The sequence below is a fragment of the Apteryx mantelli genome, chromosome 36 (genome assembly GCF_036417845.1).
Source record: "Apteryx mantelli isolate bAptMan1 chromosome 36, bAptMan1.hap1, whole genome shotgun sequence".
Taxonomy (NCBI): Eukaryota; Metazoa; Chordata; class Aves; order Apterygiformes; family Apterygidae; genus Apteryx; species Apteryx mantelli.
In genome coordinates this window covers 1,246,811-1,272,624 of record NC_090013.1, presented here as the reverse complement: position 1 = coordinate 1,272,624, position 25,814 = coordinate 1,246,811, and the positions used below count along the sequence as shown (strand labels likewise).

Here is a 25,814-nt window from a genome sequence, read left to right as displayed (position 1 = left end):
CTTATCTTAAAGGCGGCCGGCTGAACGAAGGCCGCGCTCCTCGGGCTTCGGCCAGCGCCCGCACGAGAAGGCGCTGCGGGTGAAAACAGTCACGAGGCCCGGTATTTTCCCCGCCCCGCGTTCGGGTTTTACTAACCCGAGGCATCGCTAATCCGTAAGCGCTGTTTTACAGCAAGGATATGCTGCTGAAGTTAAAGAAAAATGAGATGCGCTGTGCGTAAGCTGGTCTCAGAGCCTCAGTTTCCCCGCTTTAAAAATCGAAAAGTGGCAAATCGGGTGGGGAAAAGCCACTTAAAGCAGCCTCGAAGGAAAAGGAGCGGCGAAAAAGTTAGACGCGTGTTTTCCTTTAACCTCGCGCCTCGATGGTATTCGGATAACAGTCCAAATACAAATTCCAAGGACACGCAAGCGTTCGGTTCAAACGTTCGTACGAGTAAATACCAAAATGCTCCAAAAGAGCCCGAATACGCAAACCGGCTGAATTTAAGTCGCTGTTTATCCAGAGGATCACGGTGTAGGATAAAACATCTCGTACGTACGTAACTCTTCCACATCGATTTTCCGTTTGCAACAGGGGGGTTTAGCCGCCATACGACGTCCGCGCCGAGGTTCAGCATCGGCACCGACGTCACTGGGGCGTCTCGGCACTCCGAATGCGAATTAATTCGGCTGCCTAAAACGCCTCTCGCTCCGGAGGCGACCGTTTCGGACGCTCCAGAATTTATCTACTAATTAAGGCTTCCCAGGCTCTGGCATCTAATGGTTTTCTCCCTTAATAGCCGTGTCAGTGCTTTATATTCAAAGCCCGGTTTCCTTCGACTTCGGTGCCCCGAGTTTCTCGGGTCCGACACTCGAACGGGAATCGGCGAGCAACCGAAGCTGGATCCAAGGGCCTTTTCCCAAGTCCGCAACGGAAAGGCACGTATGGAATCCGACGGAGGAAGGGAATCTGAATGCTTTCGTACGAGAGGGTTTTGTCCGCGGAGTCGCCGCTTAAGCGGTTGCGGATCCCAACCGACCAAGAGGGCCGATTTCGGGGGAAATAAAAACGCTCTTGCTCGATACGCCACTCCAGGCTCCCTTTTTATCCCGTGACCGAGCCGTTCTGCACTCAAAACGGCGGCCGTCCCGATAAAGATACAGGCGTACGCACGCACCATCTGATCACACGGCTCCCTTAAAAGCGAACGGAAAGATAAGGCTGCTTTTATAAAAAACTCATCAGCACCAAACAGAAAAACAACACGAAAGGGAGCAGGGAGGATTCGGGCCTAAAACCGTAGCCGCCGCCATGCGAGAGGGCCGATCTTGCTCCATTTTGCAGGCGGTGAAAACGAGCGGGCGTTTTTAGCGCGTGATTCATCCGGGGCTTCGCGTTTCCGCAGCGGCATTCAAGTCCGCCCAGGCCAGAGCACGGCATCATTACGCGGCTGTGCACGAGCCCCCAAAATACATTTTGGGGGATCGATTGCAGCGCCCAGGTTCGCGCGATGCCACCGGCTTGAAGCGAGGCCGCGGCAAACGCGTGTTGTTTCCAGAGGGCGACGCAGGCGATCCAGCTTTACGCTGAAGCTGCGGATAAGGTTTTACCTGGGAATGCTATCGAGGGAGCAGATAACGCAATAATCATCCTTGCACTGTATAAATACCAGGGAGTTACCAGCGTCTCGGATACCGTGCAAGTTTTTCCCTCTGCCCGAACTAATCTCAGATGTTCTGCATTCGCAGAGCTTTATCAAGTCACAAACACGCACACGTAATAAACATTAAGTATTTAAAGGAAATTAAACCAGCGCCTGCCTGAAGACCGTACTGAAGTAAAGGCAACTTGCATCGAGTTGCTGCCTAGGCGTCACGTTTTTGTTCTCCGGGACCGGAGCGTAGAGACCCACGGAATACCTGGACATCTGCCAACAACTTGTCGCAGGCAAGGTAACGCTCCAGCGGCGGCTCGTAAATACCGCACAGCCCGGCTTGGTATTTATTCGGGGTCAACACCGCAATTTGCTCCGGCGGGCTCAAAAGCAGCACCTAACAATACCTCCGCGAGACGGTCGTTCCCGTTTTAAAACAAGACAATACCTAGGAAAAAATAAAATAATAATAATAATAATCAGCCGTGCAGCTGTTCCAACACAGCCGGACGCGAACCGGGGACAAACACCTGCTCCGTGACAGCCTGTCGAACCGGTTCACTTTTCCAAGAACAGCCGAGATGTTAAAAGGAGGAAATTGCATCCGATTCTGGAAGCGACCGAAGTGGAGAACCCAGCTGAGCTTCCTCGGTGATATTACCGAACCGGAGTCAAAGGTGAGGTTACAACTATAGCTGCAATTATCACATTCTCCCATCGCCCAAAAATCAACATTTGGGTTATAAATGCAACTTATGAGGCCGTCATAAAACGATGCAACAGGTACCTACGGCACGTGAGGCAAATAAAGGTATCCGATATTCCATACAGCACAAGCCCAACATACAAAGCTAACAATTTTGCTTAAAATAAGAAACGTCTTTCACAAAATATAGCGCTTCTCGGTTTCGAAGTGTCTCCCGCTTTGCTTCAGCTATTACTCACGCTTTCAGTCCTGCATGATTTCTTCTACGCTCTGCAGGTAAACCCGCATCGGAGCAAAGCATCGCCGAGCGCCGGCAAGCGGGTTTTCCCCCCGCTAAGTCACGTTAGGAAGCCTGTCCGTTCTGCGCCGTTAAGACCCGAAGCGTCCCCGCTTAAGAAGCGGGCTTTACCAAAGGGGTTTTACCCTACAAAACGCGGCACAGCTGCGGCAGGAGCTTGAAACCTCAGAGTTTCCCTTTGGCTGCTACGCTTTGAAGTGCAGCACGTTACCTTTAGGTAGCTGCGTAATTCGGAGCCTCTGAAGTCTTGTAAACGACCCCAGCAAAACTTGCACTTAAAACAGATGTGGCAGAGACGAAACCACTTAAAAACGGCGGGTACAAACGAGGAGACGTACTTTGGTCATCAACTAGATAAGTACTGCAGCCCTGCAAGGACCGATTAGCGCTCTACAGCCTGAAGAGAGTCTTCAAACAAGGCCAATTTAGCCTCAAACCCTTTAATCAGCGGTAGGAGGAGGAAGGTATCCAGCTACCAGGGATTCAGAGATTTTAAATTCAATTAGGGCACGACGATGGAAGAAAGCGAGGAGGTGCTTCCCGGCCAAAAGCGTTTGCATTTACCTTGCTGGTTGGGGCTGTCCTTGTATTTGCAAGAAGGCTGGCGCGCCCCCAAATCTGTCCTCCCCCAAACCCAAGTCAGACGCAACCTCCCTACGAGCGTCTTTGCTGTTCGTTCTTAAATACGTGAGCTGTTCGCTAACGCCAAAGAAGCCAAACACTAGCGAAAGCCGGCTAAAGACCAATTTAGAGCCCCGAGCTACCTCCAGCTCGAGCAAGTTCTTATTTGGAGCAAGGATCCTACACAGCCTTGTAAGGTGTCTTCAGATTCTTCTAAACGCCACAAAGATCTCCGCAGCTAACGGTCATCAAAAGACACCTATTTTAATAAGGCACCGATCAAGACCATTTGCTCCAGGCGGCTTTAAAACAAACCTCTTACAGTCCTGCAGGCCTGAATGCTTCACTTTTGAGGTGCTTTTTAACAGATGAGACAGTAACACCTAGGGGTAGGTCTGACCCAGCACACATCAGATCAGTACCAGCAGCACAAGCCGTGCCAGATCCTTCAACGAAGCCGAAAAACGCCATTGATGGCCCCTAACAGCTGCCCAACTCGCACAACGGACTCGGATCTTGAAAGCACCAACCTCAATCACAAAATTAAAAGTCACCAGCACGCGCAGCACAGAAAACTTCCAAGTCTGACGAGCGAGCGGACAAATCAATCATAAAACGAAGCAGGCGTCAAAAACGGAAGAGTGGTTTTATATGCAAATGCCCGGCTGGACCGGAGACCTAAAAGAGGCCAGAAATGTGCAGTTATCTTAATTGCAGAGACAGCCTTGAAAGGCCTGAAAACAAGAAGGCTTCGAAAGTAGTAGCAGCTGCTGGTTTTGTTATTAGAACAAGTCCGATACGGCGCCGTTAGAAGACGGGGACTTTCTCCCCCCTCCCTTTCGTCAGCTCACTTACCCAAGACCAAAGCTATCTTCAGAGAGAATTTAAAGGAGAGAAGCTTTAGAGAGAAAACGCTGTGCGACGAGCCCTTCCTTGCACATCACCCAAAGGATTCTGAAAACCGTCAGGGTAGCGGGTAACCCAAACTCACCTGCCGGGCACCTTCCTGAACAACTCGGTCACCAAATGCTCACGTTACAATCAACTTCCTCCAGCAAGGCGCAGAAAAACGTGTCCTTCTGGGTATGCAAAGTGTTCCAAGACGACAAAATTACCCACTACTGAAATGTTCTGGTTAATCCTTACCTTGAAGTAAACTATTAGTTTCATTCTGAGTTAGCTTGCACGTGGGGCCAAAGCCCCAGCTGAAGCACCTCTTGATCAGACAACTCAGTATTACTAAGTTAGATGGCTAAAGCCACGAGACCACATTAACTGTGCTGAAGACACCCCAAAACATCCGCAAGGTTTCAGCTCAGCTTCCGAAGCTTTAGGTTCAACCACAAAAATCCCTCCGCAGCCCAAACTAGGCAAGGTTTGATCTTCCAACCATCCAAACAGACACAGAAGACGGGACACCGCCATGCCAAATGTCCGTCTGGTATGTCACCTCCAGAACATGAGTGACCCTTCATCCTCCACGCTTCCAAGACATGCTCCGGGACATTGAGCCAGAAGTTACATGTTGCCTCTGATAAATTTTTCCACAAGCGCGACTCGAACCTGTATATTTTCCGCCTCTACAAACGGCGGAATTCTACAACTGAACCGTATGAAAAGGGGTTTTCTACTATGAGAAAGTTTTAACAAACTGCTTATTATTCAAAAGCAAAGGACCCTAGGAAGTCGCTGCCTCTTCGCCTTCTCTCCGCCTTAAACAGGTCACTGCCGTTTCCTCACTCGGGAGCCATTCGTGTTTCTAACCATCCTTGCCAGCTTGTTTAGGAATTTTCAGACAAAAAAAAGAATAAATCATAACCCTCCAAAAAAAAATCTCTGATCTCCTGTGTTGTGAGAGCACATCACCTTTTCTGGTTTTTGAGATCTGCAAACTCCTCATTCACCCCTTGTGCTGGATTAATTTTCCAGTACACCGAAAAGCACAAGTCCAAGCGGACCATCATCTTTCTTCTCCATTACAAACTACCACCCATTCCTACCTTGAGTTTCTCATTGAATTCTTAAGCTACGGAGGAGCTATCACCTTCCTTGAGCTCAGTTTCAAGAGATTTGGTGGCACGGACCGGACCCTGAAAGCCAACCGCCCCTCCAAGACACGGCTGTGTCCTCGTCTGAGCCTCTGAACTCCAGCAGAGCAAGGGACAAATTTAACCTGCTACGTAGTGCAGGAAGACGCTTGGCGCTCACGGGAATTTAGGCATGGCGATACTTCAATTTTCACCCCCAACTTCTAGATATGCGGATTATTTACCCAGTGAATAAAGTATTTTTTAATGCAAGACTCAGAGTAGCCATTAGAGCGAGTGGAGATATCGAAGCTATCGGACTGGAAACGAAAGGGGCCTGAGGCACTAATCCCAAGTCCCCCAGAAGCCCAGACACACGGGAACATTAAAAAATATATATATATTCTGGGGACAAACTATGACAAACAAAGGAAATAAAATGCCCAGCTACAGATTTTCCCTTTTTGCAGCTCAAATCGCAACTACGCTGATCAGAAGCAGCAAACGCAACATATAACAGGGCTGAGTTAGGAAAAGAGACCTCTAAAAATTAATTCGGGCCTTTCGAGAATGACCACGCTACACTTTGTCCCTTAGCTCCAGCTCGCTGCACGTCCTTTTCGGCCCCCTTCTCTTCTAGTACAGATCTTCAGAGAGACCAGAACTGCTCAGCAATGTATTTTTTTTTTGCACGATCAACAGTCAGCAAGTACACGGGCTCCCAAACAGCAGCGCTGCCTGGAGAAGCTTAACCGGACTCGGAGGTAAAAAGGACAACCCAAGGTCAGCCCAAAAAACACGCGGAAAAAAGCAGACCAAACACGAAGGCAGAACGAAAATGTTTTGCAAGCGTGAAAAATGCGGCGTGCTTAAGCAGCGAAATTTGTCCTGAGACAACGAAAAAAAACCAAGCGAGTCCAGCAGGGCAGTTAAATGAGTTCGAAAGCAAGCTAAGACGCACCCTACTTCCCAACAGACTCGGGAAACAAGGATGGCGCGTTCACATCTAAAATACGTTAAACATCGAAGTCATTCTACGCCCCATTAAACAAGAGCAGTGAAGACCTGCTTTCACAACCGTTTACCAACCTTTACGTTTTTGCACGGCTACGGGAAATAAAACATCGCCAAACTCCTCCGTGTAACCTGCATCGCGTTAAAACCGGCAGCCTCGTGTAAAAGGGTTAAACCGACCGTCGGGAAACGGGAAATACTGGCGCCAGCAGCCTCTCAAGGACGGCAACTGGGAATCGGAGCAAGCGGCTCCCGAGCACGCGGTGCTATCGGTCCTGCCCAGTTCTCCAGGAGGATTTCGGGATGCCTAAGCCTGACCTAACACCCTAAGCTCCCTTCTTAGTCGCTGATGAGAAACAGGCACCCCCGCAGGCCAGTTCATTTAACTCCTGGAAGGTCAGCGCCTAAAAACCACCCTCCGAAGGGCCCAACTTAAAAGCGAGACCAAGAACGACACGCGAGGCTCTCCGAGACTCCGATCACTCTGCTGCTGCTCGGGGCATGGAAGAAAAGAGGTTTTACCGAACGGGAAAGTGCTGAAAATTCACCTTTTAGTTCTCCGACTGTGCAGGCGGCTGGAATTTTCCCCCGGCTAGAACAGCGCTCATCCGAAGTTCTGCAAACAAACATCTGTCAACACGCGCAAGGTCGGCAGCATTTGTAAATACACGGCTCCAAACGAGCACCGGGAATAAGCAGCAACGTTGTTTTGTTGCAACGGGATACGGTTTACAGGGAATATTTCTTTCCAGGATGGTGCCTAACCCCAAACGCAAGCAAGCGGAAGCAAGAATGAGCTTTTTTAACTACCTTTCTGCCACCAAAGCCCTGCCTGATTTGTGCTCGATGGAGGCACGGCTGTCCTGGCTTACAAATTCAGGTTTTAAGGTTTGTTAGTAGCTAAACAGAGTTCAGCAACGGCTCTTACTCTTTTTCGCACTGTTTTTGAACGCCTCTGCCCAACGTAACGCCAATGTAATTACGTCCAAACTCGGAGAGGCAGGAAAGGACGGCTCTCGGGATTCTGGAGCTGGGAGGGAGCAGACGCAACATAAAACCTTGCGGTTATTTCCGTGAGCACATCAACCGATCACAAGTACCAGTCCCATTTAGCTAGCAGGGAAGATCACCAGGCAGCACTTCCGGCATTGATTTTAAAATCCATTATACAATTGTTCGCGAGCTATTTGTGCTACCTACGCACAAGCGCTATATTTAGGATTAAGCGCACCTAGGCTCCAAACAATCGGATTTTACAGGCAGGCGTTCTGGTGGCGGAGGCACCACGGCGACACGCCGGAAACCCGCCCGCAAATTCAAAAAGAAACAAGCCACAACCACCCCGGGTAACCTTTGGACTAGCGATTTGCACTCTAATCCCTTCCCATCCCTGTTCGGATCGGCGTCATATTCCTAAACTCTGGACTGCAAACACCAACTTTGCCCGCGCTCGGCAACATCGTAAAGATACAGCTTGGCTGCTCGTAGCGTCCGTAAATTCGACACGAGCTCACCGTCGCGTGCAAAGGGTCCGGGGTCCGTCTTTCCGCAACGACGTTCCCGCCGCCGTCAGTCTAGCGGACGGACAGAGGGTTTTGCTGGCCGAGTTTTTGCAAGCAGGGCGTAAAAACGCAAGACTCGGTTCTAGGACAGAGATCTTAACCCCTAACAGCCTGCACCGCATACAAACAAAAATGACACACGGAGGTACCAGGAGCAGGACAAGTTCTTGCTTCTTCGGGGCACAAATTGTTTTAAATTTCACCCGTCGGACGCCAGAAACGCATCGGGGGTTCGGAGGATCTTTCAGGCACTCGGTGCAGATCGCTCCTACGGAGAGATGCCGCCACTTTCGAAACGCGAGGAACTAGCGACCGCGCTTCTCGGGGCTCAGCCGCGCAACTGAGTTTGACGGAAACAAAGGCGACTTTCAAACGAGAGGAACAAAGAGGCCTTCGCACACGGTTCGATTTTCAACGCGGCCGTTTTCGATTCCCGTCAGCAATCCCGCAGTAGGATCTCGCAAACAAGAGCCAAAACCTTCGTTCTGCCAGAAACCGGGGCCTTACGTACCGAGCGCAACGCCTGTAAGAGCGCAACGAACTTTGTCAGTAGCGTCCAGCGAGAAGGAGGCAGAGAAGCTGTTACGAGGAGGGAGAAACTCCGTTTGCAGCCTTGTATTAAGTCATAGCGCTAAGATAACCCTGGTATCAGCCACCTTGCTGCTGATTAAGCACTAATAGCTCAGATGTTTGCGAAGCCGGCGCTATTGCTGCGTATTTCATCATCACACTCCACAGAAACGCGGAGAATCCGAGATTACTCCACCTCGGTAGCTACCTTTCCCCCGGGCCCATCGGACAACCGGAGAAATGAGACTCGCCGACAGTTTTCAGAGCAGTCGCGGGGCGACCGAAGAGCTTCCTCTCTGCCGGACGCAAAGCCATCACACACGTCCTCGCCCGAACCGTAACTTAGCACCTAGCGCGTTAAAAAAAAAAAGGAGCCACGACAAGCAGTTATTTTCGTGTTTCATGCATCTGCCGCGGCTTCAACGCCGACTTGCCCGCAATCAACTGCAATCAAGGCTCGCCAGCGTGAACGCCTCCAAATTATGCTCTTCCGAAAGAAACGACGGCACGGCACGTACGTAGAAGATGAACAACGAACGTTTACAACTAGTTTGGAAAAAAAAAGGGTGCAGAGAGTTCAGGAAGGCTGGAGCCGAGAGGACGGTCTCGCCTCGGTTATTTGATGCCGGTTTTTAGGAAGCACACGGACAGCCCAATACAGGATTATTCTGAATATCTTCCAAACAGACTGTTGATATTTATATACAAATTAAAGACAACTCAAAAGCAGCTCTCTGAGCCCGATTTCCCATTCCTCCAGCCCTACCCCAGACCACAAGGAAATGGAGCAGGGCGGGGGCAGAGTAAAGGGGACTTTGCACCGTGGCTTTTAAGCCAGGCCTTAGCGCTAGGGCAAACGGGGTTAAGTCCCTGCGGCCAGTGTCGCAGCGGCTCTCGGTTCGCAGCACTTCAGTCGAGGCTGTCTAGCCCAGCAAAGCTTTCTGCCCCAAAGATATTTTCTTAAGGGTTATTCCCCTCGCTTTAATACCTCTTTAGCCTGTCACATTTGCATAAGGCGGCTACCGTGCAATTAAGAGCTGTGTCTCATGACTTTCCAGAACTAAGGTGCTTTAGGAACGCGGCTTGGTTCAGCCCGCTCCATCTTTTCACTCGCTTCGCCGCACGTTCCCTGCAAAAAGTCCGGAAAGGAGCAACAGCGCGCGAAACGCGAACCGAGCGAGAGCGATTTGAACGCACCCGCCCAACCTCACCGACCGGGTTTTGAAACGCGACGTCGCCACCTCCGTAAGCCACGCGCGCCTCCGATTCTTCACGGCGATTTTGCAAATTGAAAATATCGCTCGGGAGCGGGGGGAAAAAAACCAGCACGTGTGAATATTCTGCAAACGGGATACACACAGGTACATGCACGAAAAAGGAAGCTGCTTTTTTAGAAGGGCAAATTGCCCGAGGCCAAAACGAGGTAAAAGTGACTTTTTCTCGTAGCTGGCGCAAAGAAAGGCCCCGCTTCCTCGTTTGACTGCACTCAAGCCACTTCAGCCGCCCTGCTCCAGCCCCTAAACATATATATAGCCCCAAATATATATATATATAGTTCTCCATGCAGCTGCGCGAGTGTTTTTGAGAGAACAGGGAAAACAGCACATCGAGAGAGAACAAACCACAACCCAGAGCAAGAGGAGGCACTAAAAAAGAGCGTGAAACACCCTTTGGTATTTCAGCTCCTCCACCCCGCCCCAATCACGAGATAAACGGTCAATAGAGAAGAGTTCCCATTTCACACGAAGAGAAAATGTAGAGAAAATGTTCTTTCGGTCCAAGTAACGACTTAAACTGCTGCAAATTCACGCTTTTTGTTTACACAAATGGCAACAGATCAGTTTTATGGCAGGGCAGGCGGATACCGCTGCCGGCAGCGCAGCCGGAGCGAGATTCCCGTAGGCTCCTTTTGTATTTCAGTGAGATAAATAAGAACTTTTCGGGTTCAACCGCTGCGGATGTCTATCTGAACACGGAGTGAACCGGGCCCGCGGCTCCACCAAGCACAAAAGGAAGCGACGCTCACGCCAGGCCACTTCTGCTCCATTTCAGACGGGGACTTCCCAAAGAGCCTGCAGCTCCTGACACAATTCGGACGGCTCCGAGCACCGGCGCGGCGTTTGCGGCCCCTTCGTCCTTTCCTCACGCAGTCTCGTTTCCGTTAGTGCCGCTGAAACGATTCTGCTCCCCCCCAAAACAGCTTCTACTGGTAGGGAACAAGCGAGAGGTAAGAAGTGCAAGGTTAAACATCAAGACATGTTTAATAAGCCAGAGCGGACAGAACAATTCCAGTTATTTCCACCCAGCAGCAGCGGTGGCAGGAAAAACCTGGCACTTGAGTCTCGCCGTATTTCAGCTGCTTCCCATATAATCTGCAGCACCTTTTTTTTTAAATTATTATTTAATACTTGTGCTACAGCACCAGAAATCGCAGTGTCCATAACACAGAAAAACAAATTGAGTATTTTGATAGCTCAGCAGATTAAAAGACTGTATCTAAGCTTGCTCACTCATCACGCCGCCCAGTTTTCCTTCATTTACTACGAACTTCAGGATTATTCTTGAAGTAATATTACAGCCCTAGCCGTAACCCTGCTGGCTGACTATTCCCAGAGCGCCTCACCAACGCAGAAGAGTTCAAATGAGTTTTAAACACGATTTTAATTAGCAAGTATGAAACCGGTTCAAGTTTTCAAGCTCCCTTTCCCATTTCTTTCGCAGTTATTAAACTTTAAAGGCTGGTATGCTGGCAGGCAGTAATTAAAACAAGTCGACACGATACTGTAAAAGACTATTTAATTGCAGAAGTACCTAAGTTTGCTTAAACATATAATTGCTTAATTACGTACGTATGCATTTAGCATCATTCAGATTAAGCGCCCGATTCGCTACCACAGGTCAACTTTTCCCATTTACGGATAAATCTCAAGTTTTAACTTAATTCAATTTCCATTCAAGTACAAGGCAAACTCCACCGCCGCCTTCTCCACGCGGCTCTCGCCCCCGTCCGACCCCTTCGCGTGCCAAATTAGCTCGCTAAACTTTCAGAAAGTCAATCCAGCAAAACGCCGTAGGTTTTCTGCCGGGTTAGAGCCACAACAGGGGCAGAACTGCTCCTTTTAACAGCAGAAAGTTCATGGCTTGGGTTTGTCCGACTTCATCCTCGCTCAATTATTATTTCTAAAGCTTTTTCCCCTCCCCACAACACGTCTCAACTCTCTCCCGAGTGTAATTTCTGCGAGCGCACGGCTCTGTCACATTTTTTTGACTCGCTCAGACTAAAATTAGGCTTATTTCAATTACGGCTCTGCCAGTCGCTAATTCTGCCTGAGAATTTCTCGATAACCCTCGAAACGTGCTACAAGGCAGCCGCCACCTCGAGATCCGGGCGGACACCCACGATTCGCAAAGTTTGAGTTCAGACCGCTTTGTCGAAATCTCAAGTTCTGGTTGATTCGATAAGGGAAGGATCTTCTTGCGGCATACCGTCAACCTATCTGCTAGTCAGAGAAAATATTATGGGAAAAGTTGATCAGGAGGAGAACAATTAGCAGCTGAGGAACATAAACCTGTCCGGGGAAAGTCTCCCTTTGCTCCACAACATAGACCACAACATTCAGCATCGGCTTGGAAGCCACCAAGACCATTTTGCTTCGCCCAGGACACTAGGACAGCTCGTATCCACCACCTTGTCTCCCAAGGCAAAGTTTGGGGGGTGTTTTTTCTTTGAACTAGAGAATTTTCCCTTCTAGGAAAGATGTTGTTGTTACAGAAACTTGCCCAAACCACATTAGAAGCTTGCGAAGACTCTCATCTGGCTTGAAATGCGTTACACCAACTTCAGAGCAGAACAAAATCAGCGCTCGGGTTAAGCTCTGAATAACAGGTCACACACACCAAAGGACTGTATTAATCCACATACCCTCAGCTCACTTCTGTGGCGTCCTGTTCCGAATACCCACATTCGCCGTGCGTTTTAAACGTCGCCGCAGAGCAGACCCTGCCGTTGACCGCGACGGCAGTAAGAAGCTGTCGCTGAAGCACAGGTTGGCAAGAAGAACAAAGCACAAAGGCACGCGCCGTGCGTTATTTAGTATTATGTTATTTGGTATTTTTAGTATTAATTATTTAGTGTTATGGCCCACGGACCAAAGCTGCAGCAGCGTTTTAATATCACGAGTTCATCTTCCAATGCCGCAGCTTTATCACTTGCATCATTTCAAACACAAATAGCTCTGCCCAGTTTTGGTTATTGCCAAAGGACGCTTCGAGCTCCGGATGGCATCACTACTTGTATCAAACACATCCAGCCATCACCTTCTCCCTTAATCTATTTTAGGGCAAGGGGTAAAACTGCCACATATTCAATAAGGAAGCAGAGAAAGGAGTTTCAGCAGGCAAACCATTTTACAAGCCTAAGCACCGCCACTCTCCTAAGTCCAGCGTTTCTTAGAAAGATTAGATTTCCGTGCATGCACACGGGCACTGGTGCATCTGCAAAGAGGAAGGCCAGTAACAAACACGACCCATTCTGCTCGGCAGGACAAATAAACCCTTCTTTCGAAGGCAGCAAATGAATACGAACCCGTCCGATTTGAGAGCGCAGCGTAATTTCCTATTTCCGGGATCTCGCTTAGAAAGTTTCTGATTTCAGGATGTTTGCCTAAGCCTTCGCCGCTACTGAGCAGTTCCTGTTTTCGGTTTTTAACGCCGCTCTACATTTCTCTGGATCCGTGCCACTTTGCTCCTCCTTCGGGCTCCGCAGTCGCTTTGAACGAGAGCAGCCAATGAGGACGGGACCGTTCCAAGCCTTTTAGCAAAGTTATAATTAGCAACCCTTCTCCCGCACGGAAGACAGTAACGCAGATGCAGCCGAGCTGTAAGCGGTTACTGAAGTGACAGAATTCCCCACTGCCGCCACCGCCCTGGAGCAAAATACTAGAAACGGTAACGAAGCTGCTCGATTCCATTAAAAAAAAAAGAACCAGAGGGGGGGAAAAAAGAAAAATTGAGGCAAGTATCGTTTCTCAAGAGCAAAGGCAGCGACACAAAGCAACTCAAACGCACTCTGGCAGCTCCAAAATACTTGAGACTAAACAGTTACTTGAGGGTTAGGAAAGATTTGACCGACGTTACCAGTCTTAACTTCGCTCCACCTCCAGATTAAGAAGTCGCTGCCTTAGCACGAACGAGTCACCGCGGGACAAATTCTGCGCACGCACAAAAAAATCGCAAGTCGCACAAGAGAGATGAAACGGATGCAAGAATCAAAACAGGTTTTGCATTTTTCTGCCCTTCTATCCAGTTCCCAACCGGACGATCGATATTTCATATTCTTATTGCTCGATATTTCAGTAGCGGGATTGCATCCCGACAGCTAGCAGGACACCTTTTTTCACTGATATTTTCACAATTTCTAGAGCCAAACAGAAACGCGTTGTTCTAACCGCACAGAGATACGGACCCCAAGCTGGCTTCGCAGCTAATCTATCAGCTGTAAGGAAGGAGACGTGAACTCGACACAGTCTAGACGCGGTTTCTGGAAGCGCAAGCCTGTTTTTACACCGAAATGCTTCTAATCCTCTTGGTTGGCAAAGCACAGTACGAGAAACGCGATGCTGCTTTTTGACACCTGCAAACAGCTACCTCCACCACCAGAGCTAACAGTCAAACGACCGACCCCAAATGACCTTTCGGTATCTTCTCGTGAGAACCGTACGGCGAAAAACACACCCTCGGTTTGGAGATCTGCACTGCATTTTTACAAACAGAGAGCTCTCCAAAGCCTTCATCTCGCCAAACCGTCATTTAACAAATATCAAGCTGCTTGGAGCCACTTAATAAAAGTAACGTGTTAAAGAAACAACTTGCACCCCAGGAACCATCACATTCCGGAGCGTGACGACAGCAAAACCTTCACGCTTCCAAATAGCTGATCCCATAAGGCACAGACGAGCCCACGCGTGGTTCCAGCAGAACCCGGGTCCATCGTTCTTTCACGGAATTATCTGTACCTCGGTCCTGAAAGCGTTAAAGCAAGCCCACTCCCCCCTTTATCACTGGTATACAGCCAGGGCTTAATCCCGGTCAAGACAAGTTACTCACTAATCTTATTTCAACATACTTCTTTAAACAGTCAAAACAAAAGGCTTCGAACAGCTCGGAGTCAGCCAGGATACTCATCCCCCCCCAGTTAAATCCTGGAAAGTGCTGCGAAGCTCCGTCCGCACAGCTCTCACGCGAGCGCCCTGCACTCAGGATTCCCTCGCTACTCTCGAGTTTCCCTTTTCGTATCCGCCCTGCGCAACGGCTCCGGTTCGGGGCTGTTCTTTGAATCCCACTTTAATACCAACTCCCCAAAAAAGAGCAGCAGAGCAAGCACCGCTGCCAGTACTGCTCCTCAGGCTTCCCCATTTCAATATTAGAGTTTGAACATCTCTATTACTCAATCCCCCCCCCCAAACCTACCAACTTTCTCGTCTGCTTACAGAGTGACAGATACTTCATCATCCTCCTCCTCTTCCTAGCCAGTAAGCTAAATAACCAGCTTCAAACCCCCTGGACTCAAAGTTTCCTCCAGCGAGAGGAGGCACAAGAGCACAAATGTTTTCTTGCACGCCGTGCGCTTTACTGCTTTGGTTGAAGCCAAACGCCAAGACGCAATTCATCCTTGGCCAAAAGTCAGATTTAAGGCGAGGGAAGAGCTGGGCCTTCCAGCAAAGCCCAGGAGAGGAGACGAAAGCACTGCTAACAGCCTGCGTGGTTTGTTTTCCTTCCCTGCACCCCTCCCTGCGTACGCGTTAACATCCCTGTTCACCCGTTTCTGGTCTCCCCTAGCTTAGGTTGCACTCCTTCCTCTATTGCTATTTCTGTGAGATATTGGTGCATCGTACGGAAGAGGAGTTAAAGCAGAATAAATCAGCTCACATGCCAGATCACCCGTTTTTACTTTTAAGGCCACGAGGAAACGTCAGAGCCACAAGAAAAGCAGCTGCCTTTCTGCGGGAATTATACTCTGCAGAAACATCACCAGCAGATGTGTTCAGATTACCGCGATCCGATCGCTGTTTCCTAAAACAAGATTTTAACTTCCAAGCCCTTTGTACATTTAGGGATGCGACGTCTGCAAGGAACCTGCCGGTTTAACAGTAACTACTAAAGGAAATACAATTACACTAAGGCATTGAAACCAGCAGGCACCCAAACGTATTAATGGATAACAAGAAACAGCAGCAGTGACAAAAGACGACAGCGAAATAAAGCGGCTGTTCTTCACGTCTACCCTCACACCCCGTCTTACAGGACAGGGACTGCAGGTATTCCGCATAACGCAATCTCAAGAGTCAAATCCCACGGATTGCACCGGGCTTTCACGCGACGCAGGGATCCACCCACAGATTCGGTTGCAGAATCGCATGCAGTTCTTCTGCAGCCGGACACTCGATATCTTCTTAACAGAGAGACGGTCGCGTATTTACTTCTCAAAGAGCAAGGTGGAATATCTTCCTGCAAACAAATGGTTGACATTCTTGAATTTTCTCCAAATGCTGTTTGCCAGCAGATAATTACCAGGCCAAAAGTTTACTCCGAGAAATTTGTTCCAAATATCCCGTAGCAAGGCCATTTGATTACGTGCAGAGAAGTACGCTCCAACCGAAGTTGCTCAAGTGTGGAAGACTGAAAATAACTCACCAAAAAGCAATTAGGGAACAAAAGCATCGTGGTGACCATCGTGTCATTTGCTAGAATAAGATCGTTTGCTAGAACACGATCGATTCCTACGTACGCTGCTTTCCAATCAAAGCAGAACCCACCTTTCCTCTTCGAAACGTAGATGGGATTTATACTAAGGATGGGTTTTCTGCCAGCAGTAATTTAGCTAACAGTTGGTCACCTCCATTTAAGTCCCATTCACCAGCGTGTCATCAGATAATATAACAGCAACAGTTATTCAGCTGTAGCAGTCTTAAGTAATTAATGCCGTCAGGGAAAGAAAACAAAAAAAAAACACAACAAAAGAAAACAGGAAAGTCATGTTTCACCTGTTTCATACTATGCGCTTTACTACTTTTAAAATGAGTAATCTCATCTTTTGCCAAGGTGCAAAGATGAGAAGCTGTGTGGGAACAACCAGCCTCACGCTGGTGCTCTTCCAGTACGGGACTTTTATTTACAATCACTATCACCGAGCACGGTTAATCGACTGAGAGGTGCGTAGAATTGCAATGTTTCTTTTCCTAATGTTTTAAAACGTTAAAGGGCCCTCAGTTTGCAACAGAAAACAGCTCAGGGTGACCTTTAATTCACACCGCACGAAGTTTAATGCTAGAAACTCACACCAACGTAAATTTAATTCATATTACTCTCTGCAAACACTTGTGTTCGTAGTAATTTCACTGAACAAGACTTATGCATGCCATAAGGTTATAGCTGCTTTTAAGCGTTGGAAAGAAATTTAACTTTCAATATTTTATTTGCCTGAAGCAGTTTAAGCTAGATTCAGGCAAGATAACTACCCAAAAGTTACCCAAAAGTATAAATAAAGTGCTTAGCTAAAAACAAGTTTTAACCTGAAGTCGGTGCACCATAAACATAAGACCAAGTCTCTGTAAAACTACTACAAGCATTTTAAATCGTTCGAACTACTCTGATACTTCGAAGGATCACGCAGATGATATGAACAACAGTAAAATAAGCCAATAATCAAAGTTTTAAAAACAGCAGCCCCGTAACGAAGGCATCTTACGCAGTCACTGGCTATCGGCCTCACTCTTTGCTGACTGGTAAAGCTATGAGTTGATAAACATTTGTTACTAACTACGCATTCGTCAGCTTAATTCTTTACATCCCAATTTAATATACATCCCGGTCAAAAAAACTAGGAGCACCAGCGCTCCCGAGATTTTGTTAAGCCGCGCCATAATCTGTCCGATAAAGTGCGCAGTAAATATTTAAACAGCACCAGAACTTTAAAGAGTTTTCTTCGGAAAGCTCCTGCTAAACACGACCTCAGTCAAACACCGGGTTTACAGGAAGCTTTTACAGTTGCTTAGCTACAATTGCTTGTAGCTAGTTTGAAAGACGCTTGCAGGAAAAAAAAAAACAACATTCGAAGAAAATAACACGCCAGGACTCGGGGCAATAAGGATGTGTTCGTAATCAACAGAGCAATCCAACTTTATAACAGACCGTTCTTTTCTGCTACTAACTAGCCATGTAAAGTTGTAGCTCGCATTGTCAACAGGCATTTAAGGCGAGTAGGAACAGTCCTCTCTTTCATGCGAACAGCTAATGTAACAGAATTGCTGCAGCGAATCACCGCAGCGCTGCGAGAACTCAGTGTCCATTTTAACCAACATCTCAACAGCGTAAACAGCTCTCGGTGCTCTGGCATCTGTAACAATCCTTCGATCGCAAAATCCCATGGAAAAATTACTCACTCTGCAGTAAATTCCGGTTTTCCTTTCTAGCAGCACAGAGGTTTCTCCTTCCCCCCAAAACAGATTGCCAAAATGCGGAAGGGCAGCGGACTCGCAGCAATTTCCCCTTCCCAAAGCTCTTCGAGGAGCAGACCTACTCCTGCGTGGACTTTGCAAACAAGTTCCACAAACCAGAAAACGATCTGAAACAAAACCCGAAAGATTAACTTGGGAAAAACTAAAGAAAACGCGCTAGCCACGGGAGTCGAGAGCAGCAGAAACCAGGCCAGGAGATAATTCCACCGTGGAGCCAAACGGCTTAGAAGGAAGCGATGAGGCACTTCGCAGGTGGCGGGAATACGCGCTAAAATGCCCATTTTTCGGCACTCAGCGCGAAAGCGGGGAACGAGGCAGTTGTGTAAGAGGCCCCGGTAACTTCGGGCCGCTCCCGAAGTTGCCGCCGAGAAGGGCACCGCCACCCCCAAGGACGGCGGAGCCCCGGGCGCGGGCGAGCACCGCGCACGGCCCAGGCCGCTGCCGCCTCCGCCGCGGGCCAGGCCGGGCCAGGCCAGGCCAGGCCAAACCGGGCCGAGCCGAGCGCTTCTGGCCGGGCTTGGCCCAGCCGAAGGGCCGCCGGGGCCGTGTGCCCGCGGCGGGGGCCCCGCGGGCGGCTGCAGGCCCAGGGCGGGGGCGGGCGGCTCCGGGCCTAACGGCGCAGCGGGAGCCACTTCACTCCGGCCCGGCCCGCCGGGACCTGGGGGGGCTCCCCGCGCGGCGGCCGCGGAGAGACGAGCCGCCGAGGGAAGCGAAGGGCTTCGGGGGACGCCGAGCCGGGTGGAGGGGGAGAAGCCGAGGCCGCTTCACTCACCGCGGGGCCGCGCCGCGCCGCCGCCGCCGCACAGGAGCCGCCGCTTCCTCCTCCTGTTCGATGACAAAATGGCGGCGGCAGGAAGTGCCCTCAGCTCCGCCCGCCCCGCCCCGCCCCAGGGCCCGCTCCCGCACTCTGCGTACCGGCCCGCCAACAGCGTAGCGCCGGCAGCGGAGCCCAGCCCTCCCCCCTCCGGCCGTCGCGTTACGCCAGCGGCGCGGCCGCAGCGCGCCGTTACGCCAACGGCGCACCTCCCCCCCCTCCGCTTCCCCACCGCCCTTCCCGTCCGCCGCCTTACGCAAAAGCCGCAGCGCTGCGCGCGGGGGAAGCTGACCTTACGCAAGTGGCGTACCCTAGCGAGCGCAGGGAGGAGACGGCCGGGGAGGGCGCTCCCCCCCCCAACACACACACACTCCCGCCCACAGCGTACGAGCCGAGCCGGAGAGCTCCCCGAGCCCCGCACGGCGCGCACCGACAGCCCGCCGGCCCCACGGAGGCCACCCTCGGCCGGCCGCCGATTGCGCAAAATGCGTACGCCGCGCAGAGAAAGCCGATTCCCTCCCCCCCCCCCCGCTCGGCCCGGCCCGGCCCGCCGCTGCGCAGCTCGCCGGCCTACGCAGCCGGCGCGTGACCAGCGCTACGCCAGCGACGCAGCCACGGCCTTGAGGGTCCCGTCCCGCTACGCACATAGCGCAAGGGCCGCGTCCCCCGCACCCACTCGCGCCCTCCTCGGGCGCCCTCCCTCCCCCGCCTCCCCTTACGCCGTTTGCGCAGCAGGCCTCAGGCTCAGCCGGGCGCCCTGCCGCAGATTGCGTAGGCTCCCTGACGCAGCGGCCGCATTACGCAATGCGGGTTACGCTGGCAGGGCGACGTAAGGGAGGATGGGGAATACCGACCCCCCCCCTCACCGCCCCTCGGCCGCGCCCCCCGCTCCGGGCAACCGCTCCCCTCGCGCGCGGCCTGGCCCTTACCTGAGGCGGCAGCGGGGAGGGGGCCGGGCCAGGCCCTGCGAGCCGCCCTCCCGCCGGGGCCGGGTCCCGCGGGGCCCGGAGGGGGGGAGGCGTCTCCTCCGCCGCTCGCTGAGGGGGGCTGGGGCTGGGGGGAGGCGGGCGCGGGCCGGGAGGCCTCGGCGGGGGGGGGGAGGGGGGAGATAGACACCGAGGGACAGCGGGTCCGACAGCGGCGCCGCACTGACCTCACCGCGCTGCGCCTGGCGTCACGGCGTAGCGCGCCCCGCCCCCGCCGCCAACCGCCGCGCCTCGCGCCGGCCCCGCCCGCGCGCCCGGCCGCGCCGTGACGTCACGCGCGGGGGCGGGGCGGCGCGCGTTCCTGCCGCCGCGCGGAGGGGGGAGCGGGGAGGGGGCTGCGCCGGGGGTGCGATGCACGGGGCGGGGGGGGGGGAATTGCACCGGGGATTCTGGGGTGCAATGCATGGCGGGGGGGGCTGCACCGAGGTTGCGATGCACGGGGGGTGCTTGCACCGGGAGTCCTGGGATGCAATGCACGGCGGGGGGCTGCACCGGGGTAGCAATGCACGGGAGGGTTGTACCGGGAGTCCTGGGTGCAATGCACGGCGGGGGGCTGCACCGAGGTTGCGATGCACGGGGGGTGCTTGCACCGGGAGTCCTGGGTGCAATGCACGGCGGGGGACTGCACCGGGGTTGCAATGCACGGGGGGTGCTTGCACCGGGAGTCCTGGGTGCAATGCACGGCGGGGCGCTGCACCGGGGTTGCAACGCACGGTGCGGGCTGCACCGGGGTTGCAATACACCGGGGGGGTTGCACCGGGAGTCCTGGGTGCAATGCACGGGGGGGTTGCACGGGGGTTGCAATGCACGGGGGGTTTGCACCGGGAGTCCTGGGGTGCAATGCACGGCGGGGCACTGCACCGGGATTGCAATGCACGGCGGGACGCTGCACCGGGGTTGCAATGCACGGGGGGGGTCTGCACCGGGTGATCTCGGGGTGCATTGCCGGGGCGGGGGGGAGGTTTGCACCGTGGGTAATGGTCCCGGAGTGCAATGCACGGGGGGCTTTGCACCGGGGTTGCAGTGCACGGGGAGGTGGAACCGGGGGCAGTCGTGCCGGGGTTTTCAGTGCACGGGGTCTTGCACCGGGGGGGGGGGGGGCTGTCCTGGCGTGCAATGCACGGGGGGGGGGGTTGCACCGGGAATGGGGGTTATGGGTGCAGCGGGGGGGGATTTGGGGGTTGCCTATGGGGGTTGGCATGGGGGGGGGCTGTCGCCGGGGTGCACTGCAGGATACACTGCATGGGGGGGGATTTCACTGCACTGCACTGCGCATTGGGGCGTGAAAGGCCCTGCATGGGGGTGAGATACACTGCACGGGGGGGGCACTGCATGAGAGGGACACTGCATGGGGGCACTGCATGGGGATGCACTGCACTGGGGCACTGCATGGGGGACACTGCACAGGGCAATAAACTGCATGGGGACACACTGCACTGGGGGACACACTGCATGGGGGGACACACTGCACATGGGTGACACTACACGGGGGGACACATTGCACAAGGGGAACACTGCACGGGGGGACACACTGCATGGGGACACTGCACTGGGGATACACTGCACAGCAGAATACACTGCATGGGGGACACTGCACAGGACGATAAACTGTATGAGGACACACTGCATGGGGGGACACTGCATGGGGGGACACATTGCACATGGGTGACACTGCACGGGGGGACACATTGCATGGGGACACTGCACTGGGGACACACTGCACAGCAGAATACACTGCATGGGGGACACTGCACAGGGCGATAAACTGCATGGGGACACACTGCACTGAGGGACACTGCACTGGGGGACACACTGCATGGGGGGACACATTGCACATGGGTGACACTGCATGGGGGGACACATTGCATGGGGACACTGCACAGGGGGACACACTGCATGGGGGACATTGCACGGGGGGACACACTGCATGCAAGTGACACACTGCATGGGGGACACACTGCATGGGGGCACACTGGGGCTGACACACTGCACACGGGGGACACACTGCATGGGGGGACACTGCATGGGGGGACACATTGCACAGGGACACTGCATGTGAGTGACACACTGCACGGGGGGACACACTGCATGCAAGTGACGCACTGCATGGGGGGACACACTGCATGGGGGTCACTGCATGGGGGGACACACTGCACAGGGGGACACACTGCACGGGGACACTGCATGTGAGTGACACACTGCATGGGGGGGCACACTGCACACGGGTGACGCACTGCGCAGGGGGACGCACTGCACGGGGACGCACTGCATGGGGGCAGACAGATCCGCCCCAGGCAGGTCCCCGTCCCCCCCCCGTCCCCCTCCCCATGCCCCAGCCCGCAGGGGCCACAGGCCGCACTGCACCCACTGCCGCCCCCGCCCCGACCCTTGGCCCCGCGCTATCGGCAGGGCCCGTGCTGAGGGCAAAGTCCGGCGCTCCGGGGCCGTGCCGGCCTTCGCCCCTTGGCCCAGACCCAGCTCCGGCTCCGCGGGGCGGCCAGGCCTTGGCCGGGGACCCGTTAGCGGAGGGGACGGACGGACGGGGGGATGTTGCTGGGCTCCGGCCCCGCAGCTCCCCGGGGCGGCAGGCGCTGAGGCCGGGGCTGCACTCGGTGCGGGAATGGGTGGGTTCCCTGCACCCGCAGGGCGCCCAGGGTGCGTTAGCAGCACCCAGGGTGCCCTTAGCAGTGCCCCGGCACGGCTGCAGTGCGCTGCCCGAGTTTTGGTGGGGCAGAGCTGGCTTGTTAGTGCTGGGGTGGATTTGCAGTGCCAGGGTGGATTTGCAGTGCCGGGGTGGTTCGTTAGCAGCACTGGGGCATAATTGCAGTGCTGGGGTCATTCGTTAGCAGTGCAAGGGTGTAATTGCAGTGCAGGGTGGTTCGTTAGCAGTGCCAGTGGTGTATTTGCAGTGTAGTGTGATTCGTTAGCACTGCATTTCCGTTCGCTAGCACTGTCCGGGTGCATTTGCAGTGCAGGGTGGTTCGTTAGCAGTGCTGGGGCATAATTGCAGTGCAGGGGTGGTTCGTTAGCAGTGCCGGGGTGGATTTGCAGTGCTGAGGTCATTCATTAACACTGCCAGGGCGTAATTGCAGTGCAGGAACAGTTCGTTAGCAGCACTGGGGTGTAATTGCAGTGCAGGGGCGGTTCGTTAGCAGCACCAGGGTGCATTTGCAGTGCAGGGATGTTCGTTAGCAGCACTGCAGCGTAATTGCAGTGCAAGGTGGTTCGTTAGCAGCACTGAGGTGCAATTGCAGTGCAGGGTGGTTCGTTAGTAGTGCTGGGGTGTAATTGCAGTGCAAGGGTGGATTTGCAGTGCTGAGGCCATTCATTAACACTGCCAGGGTGTAATTGCAGTGCAGGGACGGTTCGTTAGCAGCACTGGGGTAAAATTGCAGTGCAGGGCGGCTCGTTAGCAGCACTGGGGTGTAATTGCAGTGCAGGGGCGGTTCGTTAGCAGTGCCAGGGTGGATTTGCAGTGCTGAGGTCATTCATTAACACTGCCAGGGTGTAACTGCAGTGCAGGGCGGTTCGTTAGCAGCACTGGGGTGTAATTGCAGTGCAGGGGCGGTTCGTTAGCAGCACTGGGGTGTAATTGCAGTGCAGGGGCGGTTCGTTAGCAGTGCCAGGGTGGATTTGCAGTGCTGAGGCATTCATTAACACTGCCAGGGTGTAATTGCAGTGCAGGGACGGTTCGTTAGCAGCACTGGGGTGCAACTGCAGTGCAGGGTGGTTCGTTAGCAGTGCTGGGGTGTAATTGTAGTGCAGGGGCGGTTCGTTAGCAGTGCCAGGGTGGATTTGCAGTGCTGAGGTCATTCATTAACACTGCCAGGGTGTAACTGCAGTGCAGGGCGGTTCGTTAGCAGCACTGGGGTGTAATTGCAGTGCAGGGGCGGTTCGTTAGCAGCACTGGGGTGTAATTGCAGTGCAGGGGCGGTTCGTTAGCAGTGCCAGGGTGGATTTGCAGTGCTGAGGTCATTCATTAACACTGCCAGGGTGTAATTGCAGTGCAGGGCGGTTCGTTAGCAGCACTGGGGTGTAATTGCAGTGCAGGGGCGGTTCGTTAGCAGCACTGGGGTGTAATTGCAGTGCAGGGATGTTCGTTAGCAGCACTGCAGCGTAATTGCAGTGCAAGGTGGTTCGTTAGCAGCACTGAGGTGCAATTGCAGTGCAGGGTGGTTCGTTAGTAGTGCTGGGGTGTAATTGCAGTGCAAGGGTGGATTTGCAGTGCTGAGGCCATTCATTAACACTGCCAGGGTGTAATTGCAGTGCAGGGACGGTTCGTTAGCAGCACTGGGGTAAAATTGCAGTGCAGGGCGGCTCGTTAGCAGCACTGGGGTGTAATTGCAGTGCAGGGGCGGTTCGTTAGCAGTGCCAGGGTGGATTTGCAGTGCTGAGGTCATTCATTAACACTGCCAGGGTGTAACTGCAGTGCAGGGCGGTTCGTTAGCAGCACTGGGGTGTAATTGCAGTGCAGGGGCGGTTCGTTAGCAGCACTGGGGTGTAATTGCAGTGCAGGGGCGGTTCGTTAGCAGTGCCAGGGTGGATTTGCAGTGCTGAGGCATTCATTAACACTGCCAGGGTGTAATTGCAGTGCAGGGACGGTTCGTTAGCAGCACTGGGGTGCAACTGCAGTGCAGGGTGGTTCGTTAGCAGTGCTGGGGTGTAATTGTAGTGCAGGGGCGGTTCGTTAGCAGTGCCAGGGTGGATTTGCAGTGCTGAGGTCATTCATTAACACTGCCAGGGTGTAACTGCAGTGCAGGGCGGTTCGTTAGCAGCACTGGGGTGTAATTGCAGTGCAGGGGCGGTTCGTTAGCAGCACTGGGGTGTAATTGCAGTGCAGGGATGTTCGTTAGCAGCACTGGGGCATAATTGCAGTGCAGGGCGGTTCGTTAGCAGCACTGAGGTGCAATTGCAGTGCAGGGTGGTTCGTTAGTAGTGCTGGGGTGTAATTGCAGTGCAGGGGTGGATTTGCAGTGCTGAGGTCATTCATTAACACTGCCAGGGTGTAATTGCAGTGCAGGGCGGTTCGTTAGCAGCACTGGGGTACAATTGCAGTGCAGGGCGGCTCGTTAGCAGCACTGGGGCGTAATTGCAGTGCAGGGGCGGTTCGTTAGCAGTGCCAGGGTAGATTTGCAGTGCTGAGGTCATTCATTAACACTGCCAGGGTGTAATTGCAGTGCAGGGGCGGTTCGTTAGCAGTGCCAGGGTGGATTTGCAGTGCTGAGGTCATTCATTAACGCTGCCAGGGTGTAATTGCAGTGCAGGGCGGCTCGTTAGCAGCACTGGGGCGTAATTGCAGTGCAGGGGCGGTTCGTTAGCAGTGCCAGGGTGGATTTGCAGTGCTGAGGTCATTCATTAACACTGCCAGGGTGTAATTGCAGTGCAGGGCAGTTCGTTAGCAGCACTGGGGTGTAATTGCAGTGCAGGGGCGGTTCGTTAGCAGCACTGGGGTGCATTTGCAGTGCAGGGATGTTCGTTAGCAGCACTGGGGCATAATTGCAGTGCAGGGCGGTTCGTTAGGAGCACCAGGGTGCATTTGCAGTGCAGGGTGGTTCGTTAGCAACGCTGGGGCGCGTTTGCAGTGCACGGTGGCTCGTTAGGCACCGGAGCTCCCGTTTCGGCACACGCTTGAGCGCCACTGCAGCGGCCGCCTCGTCGGCAACTCAATTACACCCGGAGATGAGTTTCAGAGTCGGCAATTTATTGCAACGCTCAGCTCCGGGTTGATTCCGACTTCAACCGCTTCCTAGCCCGAGGAACGACATTCGATAACAAGCCAGCGCCCATTTGCTTCGTTAATCCCGCGGCAGCGGTTGGCAAAGCGGCTTCGGCGCTCGACCGAGACCTTAAAACTGCCGTCGGGGCAAAGGGGCTTTGCCGAAGCTTCGCTCCGTGTAAAGCTCCGGAGCGGTTCCCTGCACAACCAGCGCTCCGATTTCTACGTCTAATCAGGTCGGTGCGGAAAAACCCGATTACGGACCCTAATTCTCATGCAGTAGCGGAGGTAGATGAAGTTAATGCTTTTCCTGACCCCAAAAAACCCCCTCAACCATCTCCTTTCCAGGGA

The 25,814-nt window shown here is 53.2% G+C and overlaps 1 protein-coding gene across 2 annotated transcripts in view; it reads right to left on the bottom strand.

Moving 5' to 3' along the window:
• The window catches only part of BRD4 (bromodomain containing 4), a 62,525-nt gene extending 43,757 nt beyond the window's left edge, over positions 1-18,768 (bottom strand). For both annotated transcript variants that reach the window (XM_067314709.1, XM_067314711.1), the window contains exons 1-2: positions 18,720-18,768; positions 17,873-18,054 (exon numbers count right to left, since the gene is read on the bottom strand). The gene's annotated coding sequence lies outside the window, so the exon portion shown is untranslated. The remainder of the gene's footprint in view (positions 1-17,872; positions 18,055-18,719) is intronic.
• Between the last annotated feature and the right edge of the window lie 7,046 nt (positions 18,769-25,814).